At 38.4% G+C, this 19,444-nt stretch overlaps 1 long non-coding RNA gene across 2 annotated transcripts in view; it reads right to left on the bottom strand.

Moving 5' to 3' along the window:
- LOC123287192 (uncharacterized) overlaps positions 1-18,787 on the bottom strand; it is a 73,725-nt gene extending 54,938 nt beyond the window's left edge. Inside the window, exons 1-3 of one of the 2 annotated variants that reach the window (XR_011504716.1) lie at positions 18,522-18,787; positions 10,028-10,151; positions 7,038-7,201 (exon numbers count right to left, since the gene is read on the bottom strand). This is a non-coding gene — a long non-coding RNA (uncharacterized lncRNA). The remainder of the gene's footprint in view (positions 1-7,037; positions 7,202-10,027; positions 10,152-18,521) is intronic. The other variant, XR_011504717.1, reaches the window with a different exon arrangement.
- Positions 18,788-19,444: the final 657 nt, after the last annotated feature.

Raw genomic sequence — 19,444 nt, 5'->3', positions numbered from 1 at the left:
TTCCCATTTTTTCCATTGGAGAAGTCTTTTGTGCGGTTAGTTTGACTGTTCCAAATTAATGGTGGTGGTCATTGCTCATTTTTAAATTTTAACTGCATGTAAACCTACTGATTAGATTCCATTGAGAACAAATGACAGTTTTCTGGGAGGAAGATACATATCCTTTTGTTTGATATTCCTTAAAGCACTGGTTCTCAAAGTGTGGTCCCCAAACCAACAGCAACTGCAGCAATACCTGGGAGCTGGTTAACTGCAAATTCTCTGGCCATCCCCAGACCTAGTGATTCAGAAACTGGGGGTGGGGCCAGCAATCTGTGTTGTAACAAGTCCTCCAGATGATTCTGATGAATGCTCCGATTCAAGAGCCATGCCTTAAAAGTTCATTTGATTATAGCCTTCTCTGAGTTTCAGTCTCTATCCCAAAACAAAAACAAGAACATCGTTTCTTTTCCAGGTGATATACAATGGTACCCTTCTAAAATTTGGTTTCCAATATCATGTACTTTCCCAGGTGTCCAAGCTATGACTCCCATTCCCAAGGGTTACCCAGGTGAAGGACCTGAAACAGCTTCCAAAGATGCTTGATTTCACTACTAGAGGTCACTTCCCCACCAGCTCTGCCTAGCAGACTTCTGTTAACCAGAACCCTCACTCAGTCATCACGATTATCATCAAGGCATCCTATTAAATCAGGACCTACAGATATGGCTCTTCTCTCTGGTTTGAAGAGTAGAAATGGTATTTGATTATCAAAAGCATATGAACTTCCTTAGGGCTGAGTTCTAATCCTGTTTTTTCTCTGTCTCAGGTACTTGGGAGTAACCTGATTTGGGGCATTGGTTCTGTTACCATTTCACGTGCAATTTCATTTTTTCCTGTCTATAACAGTGGCTCACAGTCATCCACTATGTTTCAGAGTAACATTTCCAGACTCTGACGTTGTCATCTTAAGAAAGATTTTGATTTGATGACCCCTGAACATTTAAGTCTCATCCAGCTTTTCCTCACTGTCTACAAAGGAGATCAGGGATTTATTGTATCTTTCCACTTCTTTGTCCTTGAAAGGCTGACCATTAGTGCCCGTATATAATTTGTCTTGGCCTTTTATCTTACATTTTGTACCCTCCATTATAAATAATTGATAATTTGAAATATTGGTTTGTAATTAAGTTGTTTCCCCTTCCCCTTATTTGCTTAGGACTGGACTAAATCAAAATCTTTACAAAATTCTCCAATTCTAAAGTATCTCAACTAAATCTTTTCAAGAACATCTCTCAATTTCTGAACACTTGGTTTAAATATTACACTATGTCACACATTAAAGAAAGTGTGTTTTTTCTAGAAGAGTGGTTATTCACTGAGCAACACAATGCGACAGGCCCCATTCAGAGTCTTTGCTAAGGACACCTCCCTGCCCAGTCAATCGCTGCAATAAAAGTACTGAAATGTAGGTCTTGCATAAATAACAATATCAAGTCAATTGAGCACACAGCATAACCCCTGAAACTGTGTTTAAAATATCGTCAATTATTTTGTGGTTTGGAATTTGTACCAAAGGGTTATATGGATAATTAAGAAAAACCAGCCTACATGAACATACAAATGCATTTTATTAAAAGCTGCTATCTGCTTTGGAAAAATTTCCCAGTGTTGAACAGGGACTATGTCAACAACAAACTTACATTCATAAGTTACTCAGCACTTGTGGCCCTTCACCAAAGAAAGCATTATTTCCATTAATTCAATTGTCTATCCATTTATTTATTCATTCATCAATTAATGTGAACCTATTATGTCTTGTTTAATTCGCTAAAAAAGTCTTCAGTAAATATTACTAATCTTAACCTTGTATTTTTTAAGAATTTAAACATAATTTCTTCATTTGGTGCACTGAAAAAGTTGATTAGCTGGATATATATGTTCAAATATGCATATACTTCATAATTCCTAGGTACCAATTACAATAGTTATATAATACACCATTTGAAATTGGTACATCTAGACTTCCATACTAAACTAGACTTGCATATGCCCATCAACATTTTGCTGTTTATTGCTCTTCTCAGAAAAGGGAATGAAACTGAACTTTTAAAACAGGTAAAAAGTTGTTATATGTATTTAGATAATATCAGATAATACGGGAAGACACCCAAGACCTTTACATTATCTTTGCTTTCTTTTGCGTGTAAACACTGAAGGTGAAGGATCAGTTTGGACAGTTTGGGTTGTATGCAACCCAAAAATGATCCTTCTTGTTTTAATATTTTGCTTTTGGGCAACCTTTACTTTCCAGAAACAAAGATGTTGTGTGTATGTGAAAATGTATCATTACTTGGGCACTACATGAAGATTACACTCAAATTCTCAGAACCATTACTGAAGATGGGCTGAGCTTCTCATAGACAGATCTCATGTGAGAACAATCCAGTTCTGGAGCCACTGAGATCCAGATGTCCAACTGAACAGCTGCCATCCTCTGTCTGCAGTAACCTTGAGATCACATCTTTTGAGTTGTGATCATGTGTTATGCATTTCTTATCCTGACGCCCGTGACTGAGGTCATATGTTCTCTATCCTTAATTTTACCCTTTGGGACTCTATATTTCTCAGTGGGATGTACAGTCGCAGACACTGGTACCACAGAGCAGCTAAAGAAAAACTTTCTCATGCAGTATTCATGCAAGTTGATGTTAAGGCTAAATTTTCATTACCCTTAAATATTTAGTGTTTATTGCTCTGCTCAGAGAGTGATTACAAGTGAACTGGCAACAAAGTAGGCATCTAAAGGAGGATAAGTTAAAATCTTCTGGGGCCTGTAACCCAGGTGTTATATGTTGAAAGCATGGATGTGTAAGGAATCTTCTTTTGTCCTTCTACATGTGCAGACAACACATTTGAAACCTACCAACTTTCCTAATGTGATAACGGATGTTCATCAAAGTGGCAAGCACCAAAGTGAGATCCATGTTTATTTTGGTACTCATCTCAACACCACGACTTTGTACAAATGTTTGCTCAATTGTACAAAGGCAACACTGTCTTTTACCAACAGAATAATTACTTACCTTTTGCTGGTAGTATCATGGGAGCCAATTCCCGAGTTACCCATAACTTGTGTGAAGAGCCATTTGATAATATTTGGAATCCAGGTAGGACTTGGGAAGTCAGAGCAAAGTAAATCATCACCACTTTAATATTGGCAATGCATTGAGTTAATTATTAGCCAAAGGCCTAACATATAGAAAAATGTATGTAATAGGAACCAAGATTTAGGTTTTTTGTTATTGTTTTGATGTCATCATAAGTTGAACATCTTCTTACCTCTTCCAATCAATATTGTATCCACAATAAGAATCTTTGAAAGCTACGTAGTAAATTGCTGAATGCAACCAATGGTACCTAGCAAACGTCTTTATCTGATGCATTATGTATACATGCTCTAAATATAATTACTGTATTTTAAAATTGCAAGATGCTTCACTAGGTAGTAAGCACTTTGAAGAAAGGCACTGTGTTTTGCCTGTCACAGTAGCTGGCCTATTTTAAATGTTGAAAATACATTCACTGGCTGAGCTAACCACACCTACACTCTCAACCATGCCTCGCTACTACAGTGAGCAAGGTGTTTATTAACTGATCTCAATAGCCAAATTTGCAGTCTTTCAGCCCTTAACAGATGAGTTGCCTAATTGTATTCATGAAAATTCAAATCACAGTATTGTTCTTGGAATTTCAGCCTAAGGATTTAAACCATGCCTTCAGTGCCATGTATGGCATGAAAACCATACCTGTCAGTTAATAGCTCTATGTCACAAATATTAGCAACTAATGTACTGAGCATGAAATGTACTGATTTTCTCATAATGGATATCAGTAAATTATCATTGCATATACTGTCTCCATTGTGTTTGTGTACAATTGAGGCCTGATTATGTGTTGGCCATCATATTTGTGGATTTTTGTAGATTCCTGTCATCACCCCACAGTTCACCAAGACTTTTTCACTGGATGGTTAACGTGGAGCAAAATCCTTGAGATTGTAATATTGATCCCTTAAATCCAAAGTTGACTTTGCAATGTGGTATTTTAGGGAAAGTGGAGGGACCCATGGATGAGTTAACATCAGTTGCTTCATGATTGTTGACTTTTCAATATCATTTTCAGGAAGTTTTGCTCCACGCCCTATGCAATATGGTGGGGAGATTTTTGCTGGGCCTCATAGGCCTGCTAATAGCCAGCTATTTTGTGGCTGATTGTGGCTTCATTGCCTATTCATCCCACCAGCATTCCTTTATTTCAGGACATTTGGCTTAAGACCCTTGCTTAGTTCAAATGCCAATTTCTTGTCAGTTAGTAGTTTATTTGCTGACTTGAGCTAAGTGTCTACTGTAAAAAATCTCTTAGAGTTGTGTACTTCCGTCCTTCTTTGTCTTTACCTTTAGTATCTCCTCTCTCTCCATATTGGTATTGCAATCTACAACTCTTTCTACCAAAATGATGTTTGGCATATTTTGAAGTTTTAGGTCAAAAAGTTTGAGCTTCCCAAGGTCTGGCATTTTCAGCTCTTTTGTTATGTTTGAAATAATCTAGAGCTGCTGAAGTCATGAATAATGTGCTTTTCATATGTCTTATAACTCATATTAACAAAGCTTCCTAGGCCCTATGATCTAGCTATATACTATGATAGAGCTAGATGGTGCAATTTTTTTAGTATGGGTAGCATCACACAGCCTGATGCTTGTCAGCCTGATAAGAGATAGTGCTATTGATTATAAACTTCTGATGCATGCACAATGAAAGAAATTTTAAGCCTTTGGACTTCACATTACTGATGATATTATAACTAAGGAAGTGCATACTATGCTGCATGGTTCTGGACAACAAAAGCATGGGAATAGTCACGAGCCATTTCCTTCCACTTCCATAGGAAGTCATCATTAGCAGTTGACATAACCTCAGTGGCTTTGTCCTGCAGTCATTTAATATACTGAACATAGGAGAAGGCACCACCAATCCATCAATGACTACCTAAAGCCCAGCACTGTAATGAACACTGTGAAATGTGCAAGGAAAGTAGGATTCCTGTTGTTATAGCTGTATGGTACTCAGCAAATATTTGGTGAATGAATGCAATCTAATAAAAAAAAAAGACCCTTTTTTTTTTAAAGATTGACACCTGAGCTAACATCTTTTGCCATCTTTTCTCCTTCTCTTCCTCCTCCTTCCCCTCCCCCTCTTCCCCTCAAAGCCCCCCACTACATAGTTGTATATTCTACTTGTAGGTCCTTGTAGTTGTGCTATGTGGGATGCTGCCTCAGTGTGGCTCGATAAGTGGTGCTAGGTCTGTGCCCAGGATCCAAATCAGTGAAACCCTGGGCCGCCGAAGTGGAGCACATGAACTTAACCACTCAACCACAGGGCCAGCCCCTAAAGATCCTTTCAATTCCACTCTGCATGAAGAAGACTAGCACTTTCCCTTTAAAAAGCTGATCTCCCACCAAGACAATATTTAATTTTTGTTCCTGTTTGACAGGATACAACAATACCAGAATTTTAGTCAGGTTTTAAAAGTAGCAGCTCCTAGATCTACAACTCTCCCTGCTTTCCACTAAAGAATATTCTTTTATTCATTACATCTTCCCAAAGAATTTTAAGAATCACCCTAATATTCTTTTTAGGTTTAGATGCTTAAGTAGGAATTGGGGTATTTAAAATTAACTGGAATTTACATTCACCTAAATGGATGGATTTAAAACTGTGGTGTCCACTTGGCCATCCTGCATGCTGAAAGGGGAGGAGTGTTGGCTCCAGAGGAATCCTGGCTGCTTCCGCCACTAATTGCCTATAGCACATTGAGCCTCGTATTTCACCTCGTGTGCTGCTTAGCTGTTAACTGAGGAGTTGGACTAAATGGTCTTCTGGGTCACTTCTGTCTCTGATAGTCTGTGAGTCTACTGTTGAAATGTACAATGGCATTCTTCACCGGATTAAGAGTGGACAGTGTATAGTCTGAATTTCTACCTCAAAGCTAATTCTAAGAGATGCCAAACCATCTTTGAGTTACAAATCTTGTCTGTCAACGATCTATTCAATAATTAACCTTTTGTAAAATTTTACTTGCATAATCTGCCTTCCTCCTTTTTCCATGTTATGTTTTGCTTAAAAATGATGTAGGATTAGAATCCTTCCTCCACCACTAACTTACTAGCTGTGTAATATCGGGTAGTTACTTAACATGAGCTCATTTATCTCATCTGCACAATGGAACTAATTGTGTCTACTTGAAAAGAATTGTTAGGAGACTTATATGTAATGGCACATGAAAAGTGCCAAGCTTAGAACATTGTACACGGTGATCCGCCATAAAAGTTTCTTGCTTTTTTTTTTTTTCCTGCTTTATCTCCCCAAAAGCCCCCAGTACACAGCTGTATATCTTAGTTGCCGGTCCTTCTAGTTGTGGGATGTGGGACACCGCCTCAACGTAGCCTGAGGAGTGGTGCCATGTCCGCGCCCAGGATCTGAACCCTGGGCCGCTGCAGCGGAGCACCCGAACTTAACCACTCGGCCATGGAGCCATCCCCCTTGCTTCTCTTTATTATCTAGGCCTGATCCACTTCAGCTGTAAAAATCTCCTTTGACCTCTGAGATTCTTGTCTCCATTTACTGCATAGCAAGGGATCACTCAAACTATGTAACAATCAGGAAAAAGCTAATTGGATTTTAGAATTAGCATATTTAATTCATCAAGTATTTAGTGCTAGTTGATTTATTTATATATATGAATACATGCACACACACATATACACACTATATTGCTATAACCATGTCTTCAGATCTTCCTATGTGTCTGGGAAAGAGGTGTAGATATTTATACCTAATACATACTGTGTACTATGTGCCAGCACTATTCTGAAGTACTTTGCATATTTTAACTCGTTTAATCCTCACAACCCTATGAGGTTGGTATTATTATCATTTTCATTCAAGAATATATCTCAAATGAGGAAATTGACGCACAGAGAAATTGAGTAACTTACCCAAGATGGCATATGGAGCCCACAGTTGAATGCAAAAAGTGGCATCAGAGTTCCTGTGCTTTGTTACTCGGCCACATGTGCAAACAGCCATTTAAAAATCATTTTAAGAAATCAATGGCACTAAGGAATTTCTTTTCTTTCTCTGGGTCTTTGAAGCAACATTTCTAGGAAAGGAAAGAGAGGCAACCTGTCAACCCCACAATATTGCCTGCATCTTATTGAGCCTTATATACTCTTATATACCCTTCCTACAACCCAAGGGAGGGGAAAAAAGAGGAGTCAGGTGGGGTTAGAGCCCAGAGGACTGAACAGACTCCATTTCCTGTCTATATTCCAGCCAGTGCCAAGTAATTTTTTTAATTTAAGTATTTTTCTGCCTTAAAGAGCCTCTGCTAGTAAAAGTGGCTTTTGGTTCAGGAAGAAAAAAAACCCAGAATGGGTGTCAGAAGAAGCTAAGGGGGAGCAGGAAGACAGGGCAGTGGGAATGGGGAATTTTTCTTCTGACTGTCCTACTAAAACATGTGACTGGAAGTTGGGGGTGGATTTCATGAGTAAATATGGAATTTCGCCACCAAATTCTTTCCTCCAGAGCTAATATTCTCACGGGATGTTAATACAAGGAAAGAGGCCCTGGGTGAAGAAAACTATTTTCCCCTTCAGGGACAGAGTTCTCTCAGGATGACAGTGACGCTGAAGAGCTTCGGAAAGAGCTAGTAGAATATTAAGCATTTTATCGTTAACAAACAGGAAAACAGGCTACAACCTATAGGATTCTCTTTAGAAAGTGGAAGAAAGGAATTTGGTAATATCAGCCTAGTCCAGAACTTTTTTCCCTACTTAAAAAGGCTCTAAGCTTTCCAGGGTGTGTGGGCCTTTTGATCCTGTCATTATTCTGGCCTAATTAAGGTCATCACAGTAGAAATCTGTGGTTCATGTGGATGAAGTGACTGCATCATGCTCTAGATACATAGATAACACACTGGGGCGGGGGGTGGGGGGTGCATTTATATTTTTGAATTTCATCATTTCATCATTATGAATTAATCTTTTTATGATTTCTCTGAAATCATTCTTTTGGAGTGCTCTAAAAGAGCCAGAAAAAAAAGAGAGATCTTTTCTCAAGCAACTGACAATGGATAGCTAAATGTCCAGTTTCAAAAGCTGTTACTTATAAAAGGCCAAAAAAATGTTAATATAGGCCATATAGCTGTAACATAATTTTTCCAAGGTGGGAAAGGCAATAAATTACAAAATATCGTATTAATGGAATATATGGTTTTTAATAAGAACAGCTGTTATTTCACTAAGGTGTACAATATTTTATGTCTTGGTTTTCTGTTTGGGAAGTGAGTTAATTAGTTCACTTGTTTAATTTATTTCCATTCTCTGTGTGTTTGTGATTCATAATTGTACGATGTGGTTTATATTCACTGCTTTTACATTATGGGAATGGCACAATGTGCCTTGGTCTTTTTATGCTTAAAAAATAATAAACATTTAAACATGACATCATGAGGGATGCTTGCAGACAGTTGCATGTCCTTGACTAGATTCTTTAGCCAGGTGTGTACATAATGGTTGGCATGTGGGCAGTTACCTGATCACTTACTGTGGGACACTTTGCTGAACTGAACTTCAGTTTCAGTTACACTGGATGCAAATAAGCAATATGAAGGGGGCGGCCCCGTGGCTGAGTGGTTAAGTTTGCATGCTCCGCTTCAGTGGCCCGGGGTTCACCAGTTGGGATCCTGGGTGCAGACCTACGCACTGCTCATCCGGGCATGCTATGGTGGCATCCCACATAGAAGAACGAGAATGACTTACAACTAGGATATACACCTATGTACTGGGGCTTTGGGGAGAAAAACAAAAGAGGAAGATTGGCAACAAATGTTAGCTCAGGGCCAATCTTCCTCACTAAAAAAAAAAGAGAAAAAAACCACTATGAAAAACATAAAGAGGCCCAAGAATGGAGACTTTCCTCTGGGAAATTTTAAACCAGAAACATATAATCAATTAAAAAATAAGCTTATTTTTATACTAAGACTTGCCACATACTGCGAAATAAATACCAGAAGGCAAGTACCTTCAGGTATATTTTAGGACAAACCTTTAACTCTTCTGGTAATAAAGTAAATCTTCAGATGCTTCAAATATTTGGGACTGAGGGGTTGTAGTTAATTGCACTTTGGGGTTAAACTAGGATGAATGAGAAATGCTTTCTGGCCTCAACTCTTTCAGTTGGAAATCTTTCTAGAATGTGTGAGTAGATTTTTTTTAACTAGCTAGACAATGAATTTTGTCAATCTATTTTTTATCATTTAGACCTAACATGCCTCAGGGATATAATTCTCAAAATCAGTCATCATTGTACAATATGATAAATAGGTAGAAGATGAAGGAAATGAGACCATCTGTATTGTTGGACTCAAAATAGTGGGCAGTCACCACAAGGACTCTATTACAGACCAGCCCTGTGCAAATTGCTGGAGGGGGTATAAAAATATCATAATTATTTGTTGCAGGCGGTTGTCTTGTGCATTTTAGGATGTTTAGCAGCATCCCTGGCCTCTTTTTGGAAGGGCAGAAATAACAGACATGCTTCCTGTGAGTGTCATAGGAATTCAGAAAACAGAAGCAACAAAGATCAAGGGAGATTTTGGGGAGGAAGTGGGTTATGAGCAGGATCTCGAAGGATGTTTAGTGTTGGTAAGTCAGGTTAAAGAGCTTGATGACTAAGGGGTTTCTGTCTTTTGACCGAAAGGAGGTCATTGGTAACCTTAATGAGGAAAACTTAAGTAAGCTACATTATGACCATCGGATGAATCGTGAAGATGTTTTAAAGACAAATTCCTTTTATGACCCAGGCCTAGGCATAGCCTTAATGTTCATCATGTAAATAGAAGTGGAATTTAGGGGCTATATATGTACTTCTCCCCAATACGATTCACATGTGACCTATACCATTCAGGGAATTATTTCTCCTCTACCTTTTCAATTCTTCTTCTTCTCTTCCTCTTCAGTTTTCTTTTATCTCTTGCGTGCCTTCTATTTCTTCATTCTTCTTCCTCTTCCTCCCTTCCTTTTTCCCTCTTAGGTTAGGCTAATGGAGGCCTGTGAGAAGAGAATCCACAGTTGTGACCAGTGTATTAGACTCCTGTGACTACTGAAACATACCACAAACTGATGGCTTAAAACAATAAAAATGTATTCTCTCCCAGTTGTGGAGGCTAGAAGTCCAAAATTATTTCCACTGGACAGAAATCAAGGTATTAGCAGGCCTGCACTTACTTCAGAGGCTCTAGGGGACAATCCATTCCTTGACCCTTCCAAGTTCTGATGGTTTCTAGCATTGCTTGGCCTGTGGCTACATCCCTTCAGTCTCTGCCTCCCTGGTCACATGGCCTTTTCCTTGTCTCTATGTGTCAGATCTTCCTCTGCCTTCCTCATATAAGCATACTCATGTTTACATTTAAAGCCTACTCGAATAATCCAAGATAATCTCCCCATCTCAAGATCCCTAACTTAGTCATATGTGCAAAGACCCTTTTTCCAAATAAGGTAACAGTTACAGGGGCCAGGGATTAGGCCCTGATATTTTGGGCACCATTATTTAGCCCACTCCAATCAGAATGGTACAAAGAATCTCCCTCTGACGTATGGCAGACATTGTTGAGTCCATCCTAAACACATATGACCTTCTGGTGGATCTTACCTGCAAGCATGAGAAAGGAGTCATACCTCTTCATGCATTCTCTGTTCATTGGAACAGTATTCTGAGTTTGAGCAGTACCTCCCTACCAAGGACTGAGGAGGGAAGGGGGACCTCACTGTAAATTTCCAGTTCCCTGAGTCCCCACCATCAAGTCCCAAATATTGAAGGTCAGGACCAAGGGTGAGTTCCTTATGGAGAGATTCCTATTTTCCTCCTCAGACTTTGAAAGCTATTTTTTGGTAAGGAAAGGCCATCCCCTGTGCTTAGTCGGTTCTGGTTCAAGTTGCCAACATACCCTCTTCAACTCAAGCTAGACAAGATATAGAGAAGCTCACCGAGAGGACTGAAAACTAATCCTCCCAGCAAGAGATCCTGCTAAATTCACCTGAGACATTGAGACTGCGAGAAAAGAGAGACTTTGAGTCCTTCATACTTAGCTTTCTTTCAGTAAACCCACTACCAGAAAGTATCTAAGCAAGGTTGAGGAGGATGAACATAGAAAGGAGTAAGAAAACTCCTGCCCACTTTCTTTCCTACCCAGTATCCATTATAAGCAGATCACTTCCTCTTGCTGGGTCCTATGAGGGAAGGAATCCAGATAAATTTGCAAGTGTTAATTTTTATGGGACCTGCGGTTTCTAAAGCCATTATGCATCCTTTCTCAGGATTCTTATTCAATGAATTTTAGAATGGTGATTCTAATGATAATTATTGGTCTTTTAAAAGAGTATTTTAACATCACTCTAAGACATACTCAAGTGGTATAATCTCATATATCTAATAACTATTTTTTTTCTGCTTTTTCTCCCCAAATCCCCCAGTACATAGTTGTATATTTTAGTTGTGGGTCCTTCTAGTTGTGACGTGTTCTAATAACTATTTTGACTTTTTCCAACATTGCCATTGAATGGGGTGTAGTTTCTACAGGGATGTTTGGTTTTCCAGCGATATCTCATTAATGACTATTTGTGCTCCAAGGGGAACATATCTTAGGATCTCTGTTGACCAGGGATGATTTTTCTCAGCTCAGTATTTCTCCTCCTTGGTACTGTGGACATTTGATTGGATGATTCTTTGTTGTGAGGGCTGCCTTGTGTATTTTAGAATGTTTAGAGCATCCTTAGCCTCTACCATCTAGATGTCATCCCTTCCCTGAGTTGTAACAATCAAAAATGTCTCCAGACATTGTCAAATGTCCCCTGGAGGGCCAAATCATCCTTGACTGAGAATTATTGTTCTAGTTCTATTATTTGCTTGGTTAATAATAATAGCTAGCATTTATGGAGCACGTACTAAGTGCCAGTCTTTGTACTAAGCACTTCATTTGTCTTAATGAATTTGAATCTTACAAAATCTCACAAGGGAAATGCCATCATTATCTCTATTTTACAGATAAGGAAACTGAGGCACAGAAACATTAAGCAAATGTGCTAAGATAGCATCACCTATAAAGAGTAGAGCCAGGATTTGAACCAGCAGTTAGGATTTAGGATTCATGCTCATAGCCATGATGGTACAGCTGCTATCCAGTGCTCATTTAAGAATATGTTGCTGTTGACTTGAAAATCGTCTTCCTTTGCAGCTATTTAAAGGTTGTAAACAAACTATAACAATAGATGAGAGGAAGGACCATTCCAGCCATTCAAGGAAGGATGAAGAAATGGCCCTTAGGAAGAACCATTTGTTGAGGTCATACTAGGAGTGGGACACTTATCTTGACACTTTTGTATAAGTTATTTCATTTAATCTTACAGTAGGCTCATAGGATGGATATTGTTATATTCTTTTTTTTTCCTGAGGAAAATTCACCCTGGGCTAACATCTATTGCCGATCTTCCTTTTTTTGCTGAGGAAGATTTGCATTGAGCCAACATCTGTTGCCAATCTTCCTCTTTTTGTACGTGAGCCACTGCCACGGCATAGCCACTGACAGACAAGTGATGCAGGTCTGCACCCGGGAACTGAACTTGGGCCACCGAAGCAGAACGTGCTGAACTTAACCACCAGGCCATGAGGCTGGCCCATATTCATTTTTTATGTAGGGGAACTTGGCTCCAAAAAGCTAAATAATTTTACCCAGGGTAAGAGCTGGTATTGTAAATGGCAGAAGCAGAATCTGACCCAGTGCTGTCTGACTTCTAAGCCTATGCACTTTCTGTTTTACTCTTCTACCTTCCTTGGGTTTTAAAAGGATGGAGGGAGGGGCATATTTAGGTTCTCCATATATATATATATATATATATATATATCTCTTCTGATTCAAACATCTTTGCCTGTACAAATTCCAAATTGCTTGGAACTGATCCTTGGAGATTTTGAACTCTTACTTATCCTTCTCCAAAGACTTTTGACAGAGTCCAGGAAAATGTGCAGGCTCAGGAGAGTGGGTGTGGGTCTCCATTGATCTGGTTTGAATCTTGCCTCTCATTTCACTGCTGTCTGACCCTGGGCAAGTCACATAACAAGTGGGAGCTTCAGCTTTTTTATTTAAAAACCAGGAGTTAATAATAATATCCACTTTTCAGGGTAAAGATTAGAAATAATGTATGGAAGTACTAGTTAGTTGGTGCAATTTTGCTCATTGAAACTGCAAGGTATGCATTTTGCCACTTCTCTTCTGCTCCCTTCTTTTCAAAATACTGGCAATGTTTCCACCCCAATCTCCCCTACCCCCATCAAGGGTATTTGGAAACCTTTAGAAACATTTAGAAATTCATTAAGATTCATTCTTGGTTAAAATGAAGATATCTTGGGTAGACAGAACATTTGAAGTCTTTGTTAGCTAAACACACTTCTGAAGATTGGTATGGGCACCTGGAGACGGGAGGTGAAGACAAGGAGACAGTTACTTCACAAGATTCTTTTCAGACAGACCATGTGGAAAAGATTATTGTCAAAGACAGAATATCCTGTTCTGTATCCACAGAGAACAATAATTAATATTAAGAGCTAAATTTAAATGAATATTTATTTTATCAAAGCCCAAATTGTGAGTTAGATAGGTGGGACTTGACCTAGAACTTATGTTTCTAACTATAGGTATATGACTACACAAACACACGTACAGACAAGAAATATTGAGGAATGCAATTCTCTAGGACAACATTGTGAACTTCACAACTCAAATATGTAGGGAGATATTAATAATGTTCTTGGTACTTCTAAATTGAGAAAATAATCCCTATAGTTAATAGATTGAATGTGTATCACATGTACTCAACTCAATGGATTGAGACCTTGCAAGGTGACCAGTTACTCAAGGGAGATGTCATTTAAAAAGAAAAAGTCAGCAGAGAAGAAGGTGTTCATATCTAGTTGCCTTGCTGAGAATGTGGGTCACAGTCTAAAGAGATTCCAAAGGTAACGTGATAATATGGCATGTCTACTCAAGGGCAACCAGTGGAAATGTTCTGAATCAAAAATAACTCAACGTTTGAGGATTCTGAGAGGACATTCAGTACATCTGCATCCAGAGAAATTGGGACAGAGGGATGTGTTAGTCTGTTTCAAGATTTCAAGAGATTAAACTTAGTATGTTATAAATTCATTGTCAAAAAAGTTAAATCTCGTTACTAATTGAATTTCGCTAAAATAAAGATTTCAGGGAAAGCAGATATTTATCCCTTTGGCAGAAATCAGTTCAATTCAATTAAACATGATTTTAAAAAAGAGGTTTTTGTAGTCTCTGTGTAGACCAAAGCTGTAAAATTCAATTACATGTAGGTAAGAATGCTATCATATTCTGGCTTTCAGAAATGGTCATGGTGAAATTCAAAAATGGTATATTGGACATCTGCCATTTCAGCAAATACCATTATAACAGCAAAGTCTATGCATAGCTGAATGATTCCTAAACTTCACTTTTGCTTTTACTCAATAATGGGTATAATAAAATTTTACCCCAAGAAAAGAGCTTGGAAACTCCCTTATCCTATTATGACAGAATTTGACCTGAACATTCATTTGTGCAGTCAAGAAATGACGATGAAATGACAAAATTAGTTCAGTTATGACTCCTTAGAAATCACATGTGTTCATTCTATAATATGGTGTGGGAAGCCTGGAATAAAGAATTTGTTTTCCTTTTTTTTTCAGAAAAACAATCCATAGCTTCAGCTGTGTCAGCATGAACTTTATAAAGTTTATAAAGAAGAAAAAAGGGAAAAATCAGATTAAGAAAGGAAAATATTGTGAATCTGGGTGGGAAGATAACAAAAAGAAAGGCAATAATGGGCTCATAAGTTTTTAGAGGTGCTTGATTTGGAAGATGAGGTAGGGCTTCAAATATGGAACCTGAGTTTTCTTTCTGGCGGTGATCTGCCAGTCTTGCAGACCATCTTTTTAAAACAGAATCACATTATGGTTTATATCCTGTGGGTGAAAAGAATAGATAACCTCCCTTGGCCTTTTAGAAGAGCCAAGACAAGCTGTGCAAGGGAGACACACAAGTCTTCAGGAAAAGGAGTTATAAGAAGCTACCGTCCACTGACTGTCACTTTGGGTCACTGGAAATACACTTACGTGCCCAGGATGTGCGTAGATGCTTTGGGGAAGTTGGGGACATTAACCCTGAGTGCTGCTGAGTGGAGAACACTTCAAAGGCAAGGGACAGTGAGAGAACCAGAAGCCAATCAGAGTGAAGAGGATGTTTGAATAGAGAGAGAGGGGGTATATAAAGGCTAAGGGTTTGGGGCTTCTCTCTCTCTCCACTGTCTCTGTTCTAGCCGACTTCTGCCAATCTGGGCAGGTATTTACAACTCCAAGAGGACAAGAGGGGTCAGGTGAGTCTGGGGTCAACTAGACTATGTTTACCTCCATACATTTTGTCCCTTTGCAGTAGCTCTGCGAGACTGGTTAAATTCTAATCACAAGGACCAGCGTTCCTAATGTATTTTACTTGTTTACTCTGCACCTGCTTAAGGAGTCTGGCATTGACATGCGAGCTCACAAATGCACATTCAAGAAATGAGTGGAATACATGGCTGTCACTCTCGTTCTCTCTGTGTGGGGAGAGCCTGAGATGACACTCAGGCGTCCATTTGTAAAATGGGGCCAGCGTGCTCTGCAGCCTATTTGGCCAGTAGACTGTGATAACTAAGTGAGACTCTGCTCTGGAGGTCTCCTTTGGAAGAAAGGCACATTACGGTTATAAGATGGCAAACTTTGAAAGCATTGCTGCAGAATTCTTCCATAGGAACTGTTTTCTTGTGAGTATCAGAAAGTACAAATATGACTCTGGAGAAGAAATTCCACCTTTTGAAAGGCCTACGTCTCAGTTGTGAGCATTTTTTTAATGTCTGGACACGCTCCTGGTGTGAAGCTCTGGTTAAGTGATGAGTCCGACCACAGCAGTAGAACGAAGTACAGAAATGGTATTCAATCTTCACTCTTACTCTTTGTTTCCAGGCCATCTGTGCAGATATTTGTAACTCATTTTACTTGTTACCATTTTTAAGAAGACTAGGGGGTGGGAGAGAATCTCAAATACCATTCTTTGCTAGTCCCAATGTTAACCCAGTGATTACTGTGTGTGATTCAGTTTGAGATAGATGACCATCAATACTAATCTGTCCAATAAAAATACAGTCTAACATATTTGTGGTTCAAGTTGAGGACTGAGGCCATAACATGCAATGCTTTACTTTTGGTAGTGTTAAAATAAAGATCAAAGGGAATTGATGGATGGTTTCAAAATTGAATGGTATTGTTCAAGCTGATGAATCACAGGTCTCTGTATTACCCTCCACCCAACAATGAAATTAATTCCTAATTTATTTACACGTGTATAAAAAAGAATGTAGCTCACTTGAAATTATTTTAGTAGGGAAGATTATTGGGACCGCAATAACCATCAGATGGTGTGAGACTAGGTAAAGGAAAGATGGGTTGTTCTCATGATAGTCGTCTTGTTCCTTAATCTCATGATTAAAGATGATCACTAAGAAAAAAGCTCAAGAGTATGTTACAGTAACAGTACCACTGACTCTAGGGTGCAAGACTAATGTGTGCCTCGTATTCCACTATGTGAACCTGACACCTCCCAGATGTTATTTCCTGAAAACTCTGGCAAAGCTGGCCTATTAACTTCATCAGCCAGGGAGGGGGAGACAGAAGAATGGGATGTGGGTGAAACCGTATTGCCAAATATAGGTTATTGTCAAGAGTCTAACTTTTCTTTGGAGGGGGAGAGTTCACTGGTGTACAATAAATTATTAGTAACCTGTTATTATTACTATGAATGTCCCTTTATTTGCTTGGTTTTCAGCCGTCAATGAAGAGCAGAAGTGCTCCACTAAAAAATACTTCTTAAATGTCATCTACATGGACTTTGTTTTGCTTTAAAGCTTCTCATTGCACCTTTGCATTGTGTTAATTTTCAACTGCCTTGACTCATTTTAGAAGCAGCCAGGACATAAATCCTAAATAGCAAAGTTTGAATTTAGTTAGTGTGTGTGTGTGTGTATACAAATATATAATCTTTATATACATGAATATATATATCCGTATATATGTGCTCATATGTGTATATGAACAAATACATTTATAGGTGCCTTTATATTGTTAATGATAGTTTTTCTTACATAACACACACACACACACACATATATGCATACTACTGTATATTTGTATAAAGCTATTTATTTTCCAAAATACATTTTATAGATGATCTTACTCTGAACTTCATAATCATCCTGAGCAAAGGTTAAATGTCCTGCCCAAATTCACACTTAGTAAGTGGGAAAGCCAGGGCTAGCGATGAAGTTTCCTGATTCTTAGCCAGGCGTTCTTTCCACTACAACAGCTGTCACTGGTTACTGGGAAGGCGAGAGGAAGAAACTGATTTAGCTTCTGTGAAGTTGAGAATTATTGATAGTGACTGAAATATCGGCAGTACAGTTATTTTGCAAGTCCGTTGATCCACGATAGTCCTATACGTGATTGAGTTAAGTTGTATAAGCGGCCGTGAGTAATAACTTTGAAATGTTCTGTCTATATTATGCTGTCTTCCACCATCTCCTGGTGCTCTAATTCTATGTTACCTATCTTTTTTATTGACTTTATTTTTGACAACTAAACCATCTCATGGCTATTTATTACACTAGTAATAAAAATACTGATGCAAGATACTCTATTACTGAAGATATGCAAATCTAGAATCTTGAATCATATTTTGTCGCATTGTCAAAATACTGTCAAAACAATATTGAAATTCTGTTTCCAATACTGCCCTTCAGTCAAAAAAAATTTTTTAATGGAAATTGGTGATTATGGTACACAAAATTGACACTATTATTTCAAGGTTAAAATTTGGTGAATCATTTTTTTTTAGGCTCTCATTTCTTTATGTAATTTATGGTTATGTCTAGTAACAGAGAGAAGGCAAATGGAAATGTCTTTAGTTTATTCAACCAGCACTCACTGGCAAGGTTAATAAAAGAAATGGAAAACTGCTACTTACAAACAACAGCATAAACATAATCAAAACCACCAAGTTGACAATTAACCATTCTCCATTCAAACTCAAAATACCGTTACCAAATAAGGAGCGATGGAAAAGCCCTTGGTAATAACCTTGGTGTGATAACAAGTATTCAGAAAGTTCAGCCTGGCACATCAGACTTTTGTATTTATACATATTGTCCTAAAGGCAATTTTCACAATTGAAACCATTTTTTTTAATTCTTGCAAAGCAAGGTAAAACCCTGTATTCCATGGGGTAGAGGTTGAAATGCTATAACCAAAGGAAAAAAAAAAAGATAGTGGCTTACTTAGATAGAAATGTATTTCTCACATTTCAGTCCCGAGGTCCAGGTGATGAAGTAGATTGACTCCTCAAGGTTATTAAAGGACACAGGTTACTTCCTTTCTGCTGAATTACTATTCCCTGATGTCGTGCTTGTCAGCATTACCAAAGCTGGGTCTCTATCTACCACGTCTGTGCTACAGCCCATAAAAGAAGGGATAGGAGAGAGGCCAGGGCCAGTGTCTTTAAGGAGATGACCCAGAAATGAAAGATATCAATTTCCCTCCTCTCCCATTGCCTGGAACTTTACACATGAACTCAGCCTCAAGGGATGCTGGGAAATGTAGTCTGTAGCTGGGAGGCCATGTTTCTAAAAAAATGGGGTGGAGAAGGAAGGTTAGAGGGTGGAGGAGTGGGCTCATCTATTAAAAGAAAGTTGAGAAGAAGGAATTCTACGGAACATCCAGCACTATCTGTCACAGCAACCATATACAAAGTAAATGCATTTATTCAAGCAGAAGTAATACCCACAACGATTCATCAAAGGTATTCAAACAATTAAAAAATGAATTAATGCTGGTAGTAGTTGGGTTATTTAAAAACAGTGGTTCTCAAGTTTTCTCAGTCTAGTACTACTTCTTTGGGGTAATATTTATGCAGGTCATCTACAGTCTGCACAAAGAATTAGTTGTATACCTGGCTTTGTCTTTAATGAGAAGACATGAAGCTAGTTTCTAGTTGTTATTTAACACAACCAGAATAGAGAGGCATGCCGTTATTTTGGACATTATTGAAGAAGGAACTTTGCTAAGTAAGTTAACTTTCCAAATAATAGGAGCTTAGCATTTTAAATTCTAATGTAAGACAGACTTAACATCCTCTTTTGTGTGTATATTTATGAGTGTGTAGGTAATATTTACTGAACTGAGGTAGTTTTCTACTTCCTTA

Source organism: Equus asinus, chromosome 7 (assembly GCF_041296235.1).
Source record: "Equus asinus isolate D_3611 breed Donkey chromosome 7, EquAss-T2T_v2, whole genome shotgun sequence".
NCBI classification, from domain to species: Eukaryota; Metazoa; Chordata; class Mammalia; order Perissodactyla; family Equidae; genus Equus; species Equus asinus.
The sequence above is the reverse complement of the archived record's forward strand: the minus strand, read 5'-3'. Positions and strand labels throughout refer to the sequence as shown.